The following is a 14,402-nucleotide window of genomic DNA, read 5'->3' as shown; positions in this document are numbered from 1 at the left end:
GGCCAGATCAGAATAAAACATAAACCAGCCCCACCTTGCCTAAGTAGATTCTACTGGAACTTTTTATGTAGGAATATTTACTTAGTACAGAGTTGAATCTCGCAAAGTGAGACTTGCAATTAGTTTTGGAAGTTTCTTTTTTCTCCTCATTGTACAGTCAGCTTGCTCACAGTTAACCTTTACTCATCTTTTTGATTACTACAGTGTCCCTCAGCTCTGCCACTTGATTGAACTTTACTTCATTATCCACCATCATCTCTTAGAAGAAAACAGATTTTTTGCATAGTGTTTGCTTTGTTGACTAGATTTAGTATGTGAATGAGTTGTCCAGCTGTGACAGAAAGCTTGTCTCTAATGTCTTTATTTGAAAAAGTCTTTTGACAGTCTATTTATAAGCATGATCTTAAGAGTTTTCTAGCATCATGAGTTTGGACTGCAACTGAGATAAAGTTCAAGACCATCTAAACAGTGCCTTCCACAGATGGTTCCTCTGCTTTTAAAGTGTCTGCAGGCTCCACGTAATTTCCTGTACAGCTGAGTCTGACTTTTAATAAAGCACTGTCTGAATCTGACTTTCATTAATCCCATGAATGATCTCTAAGTGTAGATTTAGATTATTCTTATGCATAAATTGCAGAAAATGCAAAGTGAATGGTCCTAAAGGAGAATTGAAGCAAGGCTGTACATAATTCTGTTGCATTCTTCTGAGCCCCTGCTAGCTCTCTTGTGATGCACTGGCTAGAGCACTGGCTTTTCTGAGCTTTCTGAATACGTTACCCAGAGTTCAACCTCTAGATCTTTCATATGTAATGAAGAAGTTTTTAGTCAATTTTGAGAGTGAGAGTACAATAAAGACAGTTACTTATTTCTCACAAAATAGTGAGCAGTGCAAGATTCCACACACCGTATTTGGAATAAACCAAGAGGGCCATCCAACCCGTTGCCTCACAAGCACAGGGGTAATAGCTGGTTAGACCCCAAAGGTCTGTAAATCACCCATTCTGTATCTACCACAAGCCACAAAACACTCCCCAGTGGTCTATAGCATCTTGGCGATATATAGTCCAACCCATTCAAAGCCACAGGGTGTCATTTGCTGCAATAAGGCTGTTGCAGCCATGCCAATCTAGCGTCTAACACACCATAAGAGGACAGCAAAGAGATCTAAGGCATTTGCAGCTTCCTAAGCACCAAACACCCTTAAGACCTCTAAATGAAAATGCAGTAAGTGATTTACCCTACAGCATTCTTCAGCCAAACTTTTACACTCTGCTGCCATTACATATGGTCAATACAGCATGCACACCTCATGCTTGAGCATGCATGCTCATAAACACATTCCCCTCCCCGGTGATCTTCCAGAAATGACACTTTCATCTCTATGGAACAATTGTGTTGTGTCTTCTGGCCTCTGCAGAGCCAGAGAAAAGAACTGGCACCTCTGTCTTTCCTTTCCAATTCCCATCAACAAGCCACCTGAGGGCTCAGCTGCACTGGCCATCATCCAGCCCAGAGGCTAAGGTTTACTGGTTTCTTTGGTCACTGGAAAAAGAAAAAGTTCTAATCCCTGTTCATGATGAAGCAAGTTTTAGGTTCCAGCCGCCTGTGCAGACATATCTCCTGGGACTTTGGACGCTCAGATGCAGAGCTTTTTATACACCCATGTCCTGCTGATGTTCTTCATTTCCATTAATAATTAGGTGTGAATTGCCAGGAAGACTGCCCCCCCATGAAAAAACACCTTCTGTAATTTCAGAAACAGCTGCATCTGTTTAGTATCACTATATCTAGATGCTTCTGGCAGTGTTGCTGTGCCCTGTTCTCTGTAGGTAGGCAGAAGAGATATGGAGTGTTTTCCTTTGCCTTGCTTCCCCTCTCAGACCAAAATCTGAAACACATTAACCACAGAACTACATAGTACCCCACAGGAAGTAGGTATTTTTTCAGAATGTTTAATGTTTGGGTTCACTTAAAGATATAGTCCAGTTTAAGTCTTCATCAGTTGCCTCCATCTTAATTTATTACGTGGTGATAGCAGCTCTGCTAGAGACCAGAATTCTCTAAAGCAAGTTCTACGTAAAATGGGTCAAGGGGAAAAAAAAATAATCTGAGGGCAATACTATTCTTATAGTAGATAGATGAGAGCTTTGCTTTACAGAGAGGATAGACCATCTATTGACATTCAAACAGACCAGCAGTGTGACATTTGTTTCTCACAGGAAAATCCTTTCCCTAGGGTACGGACAGGAAATCCAAAATAAGAGGAGGTAAATACTGAAGGACCACTGAGGAAGGGGGAGGAGAAAGAATAGAAAGAGGAGTATTCACTTGTTGTGTTGGCTAAATAAAGGATCAGGAAAGAAAACTGAGTGAGAAACAAGTGCTTATTTTGACATTATATGAAGTGCTCTGACTGCAGGATGAACCACTTCCATGCTGTGAAGCTGTAGTGCAGATTGCCGTGTCTCCTGTTGAAGTCTTTATCTACTGTGTTCTTTATTTTGTTAAAAAGTACTGAATTCCTTTGTGGGGAAAAAAAAAACCAACAAAATTCATTTTATCCAACTATATGATGAGATAGACCCCTAATTTTGTTTACAGCACCTGTTTTTCTGCATACTGCACACCATGATCCACCAGCTTCTGTAAAGTCCTTGACTGTTTCATGCTAGAAACCTTGGTGCAAACTCAGTGATCTGGTACTGAGCTAGGACTTGCAGCAATACGCATATTCAACTCGGGGACCTTTTGCTGACCATAAGTTGTCTAGACTAACAGTCCTCTCAGGCTGTTTGCCTCTGAGTAGGTGATGCCACATTACAGGAGTAATGTAGGGTAGTAGAGACGGGAGCTGATGCACTGAGTCTTGTGATTGCTCCTTGAACCCACTGATGGGAGCTTCATTTTGGGCCGATGGTGTTGCATTTGCCTCCCCCCTCAGCATACAAACACCTGGCAGCAATGGGTTGCTAAGGAGAACTAACAGCTGAAGCACAAGCAGCAAAGTAAGGATGATCCACCTTCTTATGAAGGCCATGCAAGGCTCTTCTCTGTGGAGCTATTGAGATGCTCCGTGACAAGGGAGACTGTGAAATGGGGATTCTGAAAAGGACATTCCTCCCATTGGATCTGCTGACTTGAGGTTTTTGTCAGCTGGATCTTTGGGCACCTTGCCAGCCCAGAAAAAAAAATAACAAAGGCCATTTCTTCAGCTGCATATGATCAGAGGAAGAAAAAGAAGAATGGCAAAAAATGAAGGACTAGTATTTTTAAAGAGAAATATTTTTTAAAAGAGAAGTGAAATTATCTTATTTAGATAGATACACAGCCTCTGGCTATTGTGAGCCCCAGTATAAATCTTAAATCTCTGCAAACTGGCACAGATCACACCACTTTAAAGTAGTACAGATGCCATTTGGTGCTATGTGGAAAGTTAGGACAGTCTTGAAACTGAACCTACAATCCCACTGTGCTCAAAAATAAGAGAAAAGAAAAGAAAAGAAAAGAAAAGAAAAGAAAAGAAAAGAAAAGAAAAGAAAAGAAAAGAAAAGAAAAGAAAAGAAAAGAAAAGAAAAGAAAAGAAAAGAAAAGAAAAGAAAATGCAGCATTAAAACCGAGAGGGAATTGTTTGATCTGGATTTGTCAATCAAAAGCAAATCAAATTGCTATATCAAATTATTTGATATATCAAGTTATAAATTAAGGGGTTATTTCCACTTACAGAACATTCCTTCACTCAGTTTCCTAGGTTCTTCGGAGTGTTTGTGCTCTTAAGACAATGTTTATCAGGGCTGAGTAATCTCTGTGCCTTCCAATAAAGACATATATATGATACTCACATATCCCTGTTTTTCAAAACTCCTATTTCAGTTTTTCAGTCATTTAAAAGCTGTCTGACTGAGCCCAGTGATTTCACGGTGCTTATAGCCCCCAGCCATGGCATATTTGATGAAAGTTGAGCTGTTAAATAGCCTTTCCCAAACAAATTCCAGTAGAGTTACATTTTCACACCCTCTTCCTGAGCTGCTACTGGATACAAGTGGCACTATTTTAAGGATTTCCAAGTTCTATCCCAATGAAAAAACCCAACCCAACATTTTTAACAGTGAAGTATAGCTAACTATTGCTGTCCTTTCTCTGTGTAAGCTGTTATCAAATCTTTGAAGTTCTGCCAGCTTGTTTCCATTACAAGGAAAACCTGATACCAGCTGGAATTTTTGGAGTACAGAGGGAGTGATGGCAATGGTCCTGTTGACTTAAAAACTGTGCATAATGTCCTGTATTTTTCTGAACACAAAATAAGGAAACTGGAAACTGTTTTCATTTTAGACATGTCTGTCTTTCCAGCAGTACTGTACCCCTAAGAAGCTCTGTCTTTTTAAACTTCTTTCTAATCTGATATCCACTGCAACTTTTCTCATTTTCTCACTTATTTTCAAGGCTTTCATCTTTTGTTTTCTCTGGCCATCAGTACTTCAACCTATCAAATGTTCCAGCCCTGTTCCTGTTCCCTTCTGCCTCACGAGAAGCCTACCTGCTCACATAGCGTAGTATCTACTTTGTGTTTTGGGAGTTAATTTCTGGGGTTTTTTTTCTGCCATCACTACCCCTGAGAGTGTTTTGTATCTTCCAGTTTGCTTAATGCAAGCCTGGGACTGAAGAAAATGGTTATTAACACTTTCAGTCTAACAGCTGCAGTGACATTAAAACCAGCTGCCATGTTCTATTGATCGCATGCATCAGTGCGCAGGTAAAGCTTTATAATCAAAATGATCTGCGGTAAAGATCCTTCCTAGTATACACAGCATGAACAAACAAACTATAACCCTGTTTTATCTACAAAACAGGGTTCAATTTCAGCATGTGTACTGTATTAAGCTTTCTTTGCATCAATGTAAAAAAATCTTCAATATGTCGTGATTTGAGCCATATGGTGTGTGAGAAACAGGTGGAGCAAAGGCTGAGCAAAAAGCATGAGAGGAGGAAAAAAACCATTTTTTCAGTAGTTAAGATAAAGGACTACACTTGTGGCCATCGCCCTCGCAACAATTATTATCAGAGTAAATAGTCAAGCCCTTCCTAAAAAAGAACTTACCCAGAGAATGGAGGCTGAATAGAAGAGGTTATTCACTGTCATGCTGCATGCTTGAGAGACGTGCTGCTAACAGTTCTTCAGTGTATTTTGCGTATGGCCATGAACTGCTACAGGACTGTGGACTCTGACTCGCATGTTGAGTGTCCACAATCTGCTCTTTTTGCTACAATTTTTTCACTTTAATCGGGGAGTTTTATTTCAATGTCCTAATCGCGTGATTCTCAAACCCGCTAAGACTCTTTTCAAAGTGGTTGCTGGAGCACTTCCCAAGTAAATATTTGTTGAAGTGCTTATTATCAACACAATTTCCTTGTGCATTTTCTGTTTCCATGAACATTCTTATTAGAAATGTTAACAGAAATGAGAGGCAATTTGCAAAATATGTTGATATTTCTAGCATAGTTGAATAGGATGGTTAAATCAGGGCATTTACACTTGCAAGCCTTTTTATTTTGCCTTTTGTTTGACGTGTGTTTTCTCTTTATAACAACAGAAAAACAAGGCTGCAGTTGCATGTTCCTGTGGCAAGTAAAAGCCGAAGCAGTCATCCAGCTGTTAAAATTAGTGTTAGATCTGAATTTTCTATGGATTTCCCGCTGCATGGCAGGAAATCAGCTTTCATTGCTGCTTCCCCCTCCTCCCCATCTAGCCTCCTATTAGATTAATACCAGAAGCATGAAGTAACGTTTAACAGAAAGTTGTTGCTTTTAGCTCTGGGAAAACTTGGCAGCCTCTCCAGAAATGAAGGGGGGAGGGGGAACCTGAAACCTCCGCTTGCTAAAGAGAAGATCTGAGGCATGAGAAAGAAACATATTTCTCCTGTTAAACTTCTGCGGTTTAAAAAAGCACACTAATGACAAATTGTTTCTATGCCTTATGAGTATCTTCTGTCAGCCCTTTCCTCTCTTTCAGCTTTAATTGTCTATCTCCTATGGGCTACTTATGTGTCCCCATTTCATATGGCTACCTAATTTATGTCCCGTCAGCAAAGTTTATCACTAAGACAGCACATTTCTCTTCTTGGTTAGAATGGATTTCTAGTTAGAGGATGGTCTAGGAGGCTTGCAACCAAAATGAAGGTTGTTTCTCACAAACACTGGGATGCCTCCCTGACTGAAGGTTTCAGTTATACAAAGAGGAATGAAAAAAAAATGCAACGTGCAAACAAGGCATTACGAAAAAGAAGCAAGACCACCCCCAGCTTCCTATCTCAGATTTCATAGTGGTCTTTAAACTACAGTACAAAACTATAATTTATTGAAACAACGTGTTATAGATTGTCATATGTTAATTTCCTGTGATACTTTGAGATCAGCAAGCATATTTTATTGCTTCCTGTGGGCCTAATTCTACATCAGTCAGTGGGGATGTCATCGGAAGCGCATGGTGGTGTGGCCGCAGCAGTGCAGGCTCAGATTGAAGAGCATGTCTAGGGCTTCTTCACAAACAAGCTACCCAGACTGCTGGAAGCAGCACTGCAGAACAGAGATGGGTGCTTTCAGGTGAGAAACATAGACAAGAATATGCAGATAAATCAGCAAGCTTTACACAGTCCAGCTCCTGTAAAACAGTGTTTCCAAACTTCTCTTATTCCCCAAATTGCCAAGTTTGTTTGCTTTTCCATTTGCCATTATGCCAGTAGCTGAGATGTTGCCCCATAAAGCTTCAGTTAAAACACAGGAGCCCTAGCCACTGCAGGCTGGGCAGGTGGAGAGACAAGGAGCATTCAATTTGAAGTACCCAAGTGCTTTACTTCCTTTGGAGAAAGATAACGGTGCCAACAGCTCTTCCAGCAGATTGCAGACTCCCCACAGGTGCAAAGGGTGAGGGCATCCCACAGCTTCATCTCCTGCCCTGCCTGCTGGAGGCCAATCCTCTTACTGGCATGCCAACAGATAAGGTGGCACATCCAACGGCATTACCAGTAGGATGGCTGGGCACTGTTTCTTGTCATTCCCTAAGGTAACCCAAAATGCACCTGACATAAGGAGGAAAGGGAAGAACAGCATACAGATTGATCTGACACTGGGTATATGTGAGTTGCATGTGCCATATTGTGCCTTGCATGCAAAAGCTGTCTGGTACAGAAGCTGTCGTGGCCTCAAGGGCCAGATTCCTACAGCATTCATCAGTTAAAAACATCCAAGGAGGTGATAGTCCATCTCTTCCATTCCTCGGCACATTCTGACAGGACCCAAACGTATTTGATTCTGTGACCCTCTCCCCCACCTTGCTATATTTTTAGGATTTTGTTGAAGACAATGCAAGTGAACTGGGGAGGTTAGACAGTGGCTTGTCACTTGACTACTCTTGGTTTAGGTTGATTTTGCATTGGGCATTGGTGCTTGTTCAGGATGTTCAGCAGGTAAGGCAGTTTTGAGTAATGGCTACACAGGGAGAAAATGGTTATAATTTATACTTTTCAGTTGCTTTTAATGCTGCTCCTATTTGGAGGAAAAAAAACAAACCAGAAAGCTGAAGCTAAAATATACCTCTGCATCTTATTCTGCCTCTATTAGTGTGGGAAAGTAGTAGTGATGTGTCATCCTTTCTGCTGCTAATAGGACCTAATTCCACATTTGGGGGTCATCTGCTGACAAAAAAAATTCTACAACCCTTCTAAATGCTCATATAAAAACTTGTCAGCAAAGGCAGTTTCATGAATCAGTTGTGGGGATATATTTTATCTAAACTTTGTTAGATGGAACTTTTCCCCTTAGGACATCCACAACATTGATTCCAGCCTAAATAATGCTGAACAAAGTGAAGTTATGGTAACCATCTTTCCTTTTGGTAGAAATGCATTGTTTTACCTCTTTTGACTCTGTGCTAATTAGAATCATAGAATCATAGAATCATAGAATCATAAAATCATAGAATGGTTTGGGTCAGAAGGAACCTTAAAGATCACCCAGTTCCAATCCCCCTGCGATGAGCAGGGACACCTCCCACTAGATCAGGCTGCCCAAGGCCCCATCCAACCTGGCCTTGAACACCTCCAGGGATGGGGCAGCCACAGCTTCCCTGGGCAACCTGTGCCAGTGCCTCACCACTCTCATGGTGAAGAAATTCCTCCTTATGTCTAGTTTAAATCTGCCCCTCTCCGATTTATAGCCATTATTTAGAGAGAAGGATGTTGCGGGGGACTGTGTCAAAGGCTTTACGAATTTACAGAATTAATTAGTTGCGTTTCGCCTAAAGGAGAATACTTTTTGCAGGAGGAGGAAACCAAACAAGTATTTGTTTTGACACAGATCTATCTTTACACTGGTTAACTGTGAAATCAAAGTAATATCTTGTGCTCTTGCACTCAATGCCTTGCTCCTACCGAGATTTCTTGTATAACCTTGGACAAGCCCCTGGCTTAAATGCTTTTAGGTGTCTTCTAATTCCCTACCAAAGAAGATACTATCCCACTGACATGACTCACCACATTGTTAGGTATTATGCATCGAGACTGATAGAGACCAAAGGAGAACCGAAAACTTCCCTGGCTTGGCATCAGGGACAAATCAGAAGGCCCCCAAACTAAGCTGCATATAGGAATGCAAGAATCAGCTTGTTGCTTACTGGGAAAAAGATGAGTCTAGAAGGAGCAACTGTAGGGTGAATATACCCTTGTAAACAACCACTGAGCCCAAAATGAGTTGCTGCCCTCATCTGTGACTGTAATTGTAAATGAGTGCATGTATTACATTTGCACCATGTCTTCTCCCACCCATTTGCCTACTGACTTAACATCTATGAGGAGCATGGACCAAAGTTTTGCCTGTTGACCCTGTGCCTAGGGTTTTCAACATTTTTGCTGACAGATCATATATCTAAATTGTACTTGTGTGTAGAAAAACTTTAGTAACATTGCAGTGAGCATAGCTGCAGTATCAGACTTGGCTAATTAAGCCCTAAGCCACTCCCACTCACAGAAGCGTGCTGATTCTAGCAAAGGGAAGCAATTAATCAGCTGCAAAGACAGACAGCCATACACAAGTTAATAGGATAGTGCTTTTGTAATTTGAAGCACAGTAATGTCTGGCTTGTGTTAGCAAAAATCCTTTTGATTACCAAACTGTTCAATTTAAACAAGAAATAGCACGATCTTTTATTGCACTAAATGGTCTAGTTGCTTTAATAAAAGTGGTTACCTTCCCAACAAATTTTGTCTTGTTTGTATCTTTAGGGCATTACGCCTACAACATTGCCACTACTTAAATGAGTCATTATGAGTTGTGCATTTTATTGATGGAGACACTTGTAAGGTTACTACTTATTAGTAACATAAAACTAACTGTCTAAAACAGTCAAGTCCTCACTTTAATGGCAGTTTTGCAATGCAGCCACACTCTAAGCTAGGCACTCAGCATCAAAGGAAGGGCAGACACAACTGCACTGCAAATCTAGGCAAAGCCCCACAGAAGTGCAACAAACTCCACTGTACCAGTCCTGTCCCTTAAGCTCTGAATTCAGCTGCAAAAGCAGGCAGCACTGGATGATTCAGAGGAATGCAAAAGCTAACTGCTTTCTTGTCTTACGATTACAACCTAGTTAATTGTGTACAACTGCGGAAAGGAAGAGAATGAGGAAATTCTTTTCTCGACCCTTCCAGCAATTGACTTGTGCCCTGGAGCATGAGATTTGATTACTCCTGTAACTTATTTTCCCCAAGCAGTTTCTTCTTGATAGCTCTTCTGTGACAATTCAAGAAAGTTTCAGGCCAAGTCACAGGAACACTCCACTGATTGAACCTCAGCTTAACATTATTTTATTATCGTTTGATATATCTCTCTACTGCGTGCTACATTAATAGATTTTTAGATTTTAACTTGGGTGACCAGTGGTAACTACTGGGTGTGATTTTTCTTTCACAGGAATGGTACTGATCAATGCAGTCATGCTCCAGGTTGCCTTTTTATTTTGCAGAGATTGCCAGTGAGCCTTAAAACTCAAATTTCTTTCAGTATCTAGAATCCAGCCTTAAAAAGCCTTTGATGAAGGTACAACAGAAAAATCACTGCTCGCTTTGAAGTTTCACCACAAGTTCTTGTTGTGGCTATTGCTATTATTTTCAAGCTATGAACAATTATATAGTTTATTCTGCAGCAGCAATCAACAGCTGGGTTTCTTCACTGAGGCAGTAGTTCAAAATGCTCTGGTTACATGCTGCGAAGCACTGAATCCTTATGACCTCATTTGTTGCCCTGTGTTCAAAAAGGTGCAATTTAATAATCCATTGGTGTATTGGTGACACCGGCTGAAGAAACAGAGGCTTGATCTCAAGCACAGCTGCTCAGATCTATGTTGTTCCTCTTCTCATCAACCACTGAGCAAATTGTTGCACCTTTTTCAGAACAGGGAGAGGTGCAGGGAAGGAAGAGGTTTCACCTGAATAATTTTCTTGACCTGTTCTTCACAAGTAACCACATTAGCCCACCAAAAGAGGTCACAAACTATAGACTGGGAACCCAAATGAATAGTTAAGGCAGGAAATAGAAGAAACCAGACCAGATTTGCGCCCAAAGAAAAAAATAAACAGGGTGTAACTAGACCCAGTCATCAATGGATAGCTTTATCTCAACTGACTTTGTCGGGCTGGGTATTGTCTCTCCTCCTGCAGGCAGCATAAAACCTGAACCAACTCCCTGCTGTGGGCTCTGGCTCATTTGACAGAAATGCAGTCACGTCCACACCTGATGTGGATAAAATCTGGGAAGGTGAGGGACCAGGTAATGCAGAGGTTGTGGTTGTGGGTGCCTATTCAGAGGTTATTTCCGTTCTGAAACCACAGAAAAGATCTTTCCTTCCTTATTATAGATGCATGGCACTGAAGTATTTTATTATTTTCACTGCTCCCGATTAATGCATACTTTTTGCAGGCATTCCAACATTTGATTTCTACTTATATGAATTACCATGGAAACTAAACTTTTATTTGGCACGCTTGCATACTCAGGGGCGAAGAATTCTAAAAGCCGCTGTGATATGCAATACAGTTGATGTAGCCACGCAACTGCCATGAAAACAGTTAAAGCTAGCTAGGTGCACTGTTGAACCCATCTAAGACTTGTTGCTCTCATGCAAGTTTCCATACACTTTTTCATGACTTCCTTTAATAGTAGCATTGTTGCTTTTGCTCCAATGAGAGTTTTTAGCTTTTTGGTTTTTGGAGTTTCACTTGTTTGCTAATTTTTAACTATTTCCTATTCATAAAATGTCCAAGAAGGCATTTTTTTGTTTGTTTTTAAATTCCGAGACTCTTGCCTATTAGACATTCCAACTTAACAAATTATTTTGGGGCCTCACCTACAGCTAGTTTTGACTACCTCTTGTTATTTGTTAAGCTTTATGCTTTATTTTTCTCTCTTTTGCTGCCAAGACACAGACGACACTGACTCAGATAAAATTTTCCCAGCATACATGGATGAGGGGAAACACATGTTCTGCCTGATCCAGCTTTGCTGCCACCTGACTGACTGCATAGGAAATAACTAAAGGAACATTTCAGCCAGCACATTGAAAGTCCTTCACAGTAAAAGTTTAACCACAAGTGCAAAGTTACTCTTTTACATGCTATTAGGCGTCCTTTTCCCTAGGGAGATTTTTGCAGACTACAACTGACAGTTTTCCCACTTTAAAGGAAAAGGAAGATCACATGAGGCAACGGGAAAGTTGTCTGCTTTTGGCTCTGGCTGTGGCAAGGTTAAAAGTCATTCTTGCCTCTTCCATTTGTGAGCACATCCTTAGCCCTTAACTCTGCACTTATTTTTTTAACTTCTTGTTTGTTCAGTGAGCGAAACAGAAGAGCCAGGTTCAACACTGGTATCAAATGAAGCACTCAGACATTTGTGGAGGCATCACATAAGAAAAGCTCATCTAGGTTCAGACATTAGAGTAAGTAGTGTCAAAATTTTGTCTTTTTATACGTAAACTAGGACACCAGGACAGCCAAAGCCGTTTTTGGTTTGGTTTTTTTTTTTCCCCTTCATATTCTCTGGTACTGTGGGTGTTACTATACAGATTCCAGACTTTAATGAGTTATTATAAAGTTCTTATTGCGGCAAGGTAACTGTTTTAGCCAAGTAAAATATCCCCTGGAATACGCAAGGCAGGAACTGGATCACATTGAACCTCGTTTCCCAAGGAGGATGGGAACAGTCAGGTATCGCAGTAGTGGCTTACATCTGCCAAGTGTGGTGTGAACTTTGACTTGTCTTGTGGGACCCCCGTGCAGCAGGTAGGTGCTGTGGGAAAAAAAAAAAAACAGGGAAAGATAGAGGAATGGGGCCACACAGCATGAAACAAGATCGCTATCCAGGATACTCTGGCTCACTGCCCTGAGCACAGTTCTCCAGGCTGGCTCGCATCTCTCATCTCTAGTGTTTTCCTTACCAAGCTGACACTTTATGTGTGCTCAGAAAGCAAAGGTTCATTATATGCCCTGGACTCCCAGATCTCAGGGGTGCGACGATGCCTCCCCAAGAGTATCTTTGCTTTTTTCATTTTCCTCGGCAGCAGCTGCAACCCAGTGGTTCCTCTCTCTACCACTCAGCACCTTTCTGAATGGCGACCTCTGAAGGACTCTGGATGGGCACAGCCAGCAACTTGCTCTAGACGTGGGGCGGATGAGAAACATCTCTCGGCGCTGGTGTTGCTGTGTATGCTCGCTTTAATTTGAAAACCCCTTCAGTGAGTCCCCCCTCCCTGCACTAGGATGGTGGAATACCAGCAGTGTCAGCTGCCACTGTGTGCATCATAGAATACTTTGGGTTGGAAGGGACCTTAAAGATCACCCATTTCCAACCCCCCTGCCATGGGCAGGGACACCTCCCATTAGATCAGGCTGCCCCATCCAACCTGGTCTTGAACACCTCCAGGGATGGGGCAGCCACAGCTTCCCTGGGCAACCTGTGCCAGTGCCTCACCACTCTCACGGTGGAGAAATTCTTCCTCATGACTAGCCTAAATCTGTCCCTCTCCAGTTTATCCTCACCGCCGCTAGTCCTATCACTACAAGCCTTTGTGAACTAGTCCCTCTCCAGCTTTCCGGTAGGCCCCCTTCGGGTACTGGAAGGTTGCTATAAGATCTGATTTGAGCCTTCTCTTCTCCAGGATGAACAACTCCAACTCTCTCAGCTTGTCCTTGTATGGGAGGTGCTCCAGCCCTCCGATCACCTTTGCAGCTCTCCTCTGGACCTGTTCCAACAGCTCCATATCTTTCTTATGTTAAGGATTCCAGAACTGGACACAATCTTCCAGATGAGGTCTCAGAAGAGAGGAATAGAGGGGCAGAACCACCTCCCTCGCCTTGCTGGCCACGCTTCTTTTGATGCAGCCCAGGATACGTTTGGCCTTCTGGGCTGCGAGCACACATTGCCGGCTCGAGTCGAGCTTCTCACCGACCAGCACCCCTAAGTCCTTCTCTGCAGGGCTGCTCTCAACCACATCATCCCCCCTCGTGTATTGAAACCGGGAATTGCCCCGACTCCCGTGTAGGACCTTGCACTTGCCCTTTGACGGTGCATGGGATGGGCTGTCTTTTGGGGACCGTGTGTGTGCACACACCCGTGCGCATGGACAGAGTCACACATGAGCATTTATTCTGCACGGCAAGAAGGCGGCAGCAGGGTGTGAGCCCCGGGCTGGGGACACCCCTGGGGCAGAGAGGCAGCGGGTGCCCTTGTGCTGGGACTGCGGAGAGGAGACCCGGCTCTGACACGGCTCCCCGGGGGGGGGGACGAAGAGGAGGAGGAGAGAGGGCGCAGGTAAACGCATCCCCAGCCCCAGGCAAGTAAAACCGATCCCACACCCTCCCAGAGCCGCCCTGTTTGCTCAGCTAATCTCGCAGGCAGGAAATTGCCTCGCGATTCATATTTATGGACTGCGAAGCCCTGTTCCTCCAGCAGGACGCCCCCCTCCCTCCCCGCCCCCCCGGGTATCCCCGTGCGACTTCCACGCCTTTCGCCTCCCCCCCCCCCCCCCCATTCCGGCCGCGATTCCGCCGTCCCGCCCGGGGGGAGCGAACCATTCGCGTCGCTGGGGGTGTGTGTGGGGTGGGGAGCCCCCGCGAAGGGCGGGCGGGGCGCGGGGCGGGGCGGGGGGCGGCTCCGGCGGGGAGGGCAGAGGGATGCGCGGGGGGCAGCGGCGGATGGAGGTGAGTGCGGGGATGGGGCGCTTGTGTATGTGCTTATATGTGCATATATGTGCGTGTGTATATGTGCGTGTGTGTGCGTGCAGCGCTGCCCGGGGCGCGGCACAGCCCTGCGAGGCTGCTCCGCAGGGAGGATGGCGAGAGGGCTCCTTCCCGAGCTGGCAG

At 43.4% G+C, this 14,402-nt stretch overlaps 1 protein-coding gene across 7 annotated transcripts in view; it reads left to right on the top strand.

The window, feature by feature from the left end:
* PHLDB2 (pleckstrin homology like domain family B member 2) overlaps nt 1-14,402 on the top strand; it is an 86,578-nt gene that overhangs the window by 3,832 nt on the left and 68,344 nt on the right. For 5 of the 7 annotated variants that reach the window (XM_054066659.1, XM_054066641.1, XM_054066667.1 and 2 more), the window contains exon 1: nt 14,185-14,240. The exons of 1 other annotated variant lie outside the window; for it this stretch is intronic. The gene's annotated coding sequence lies outside the window, so the exon portion shown is untranslated. Of the gene's footprint in view, nt 1-13,830; nt 13,852-14,184; nt 14,241-14,402 lie in introns of those variants that run through there. One more of the 7 variants, XM_054066632.1, reaches the window with a different exon arrangement.

The sequence above is a fragment of the Cuculus canorus genome, chromosome 1 (assembly GCF_017976375.1).
Source record: "Cuculus canorus isolate bCucCan1 chromosome 1, bCucCan1.pri, whole genome shotgun sequence".
NCBI classification, from domain to species: Eukaryota; Metazoa; Chordata; class Aves; order Cuculiformes; family Cuculidae; genus Cuculus; species Cuculus canorus.
The sequence above is the reverse complement of the archived record's forward strand: the minus strand, read 5'-3'. Positions and strand labels throughout refer to the sequence as shown.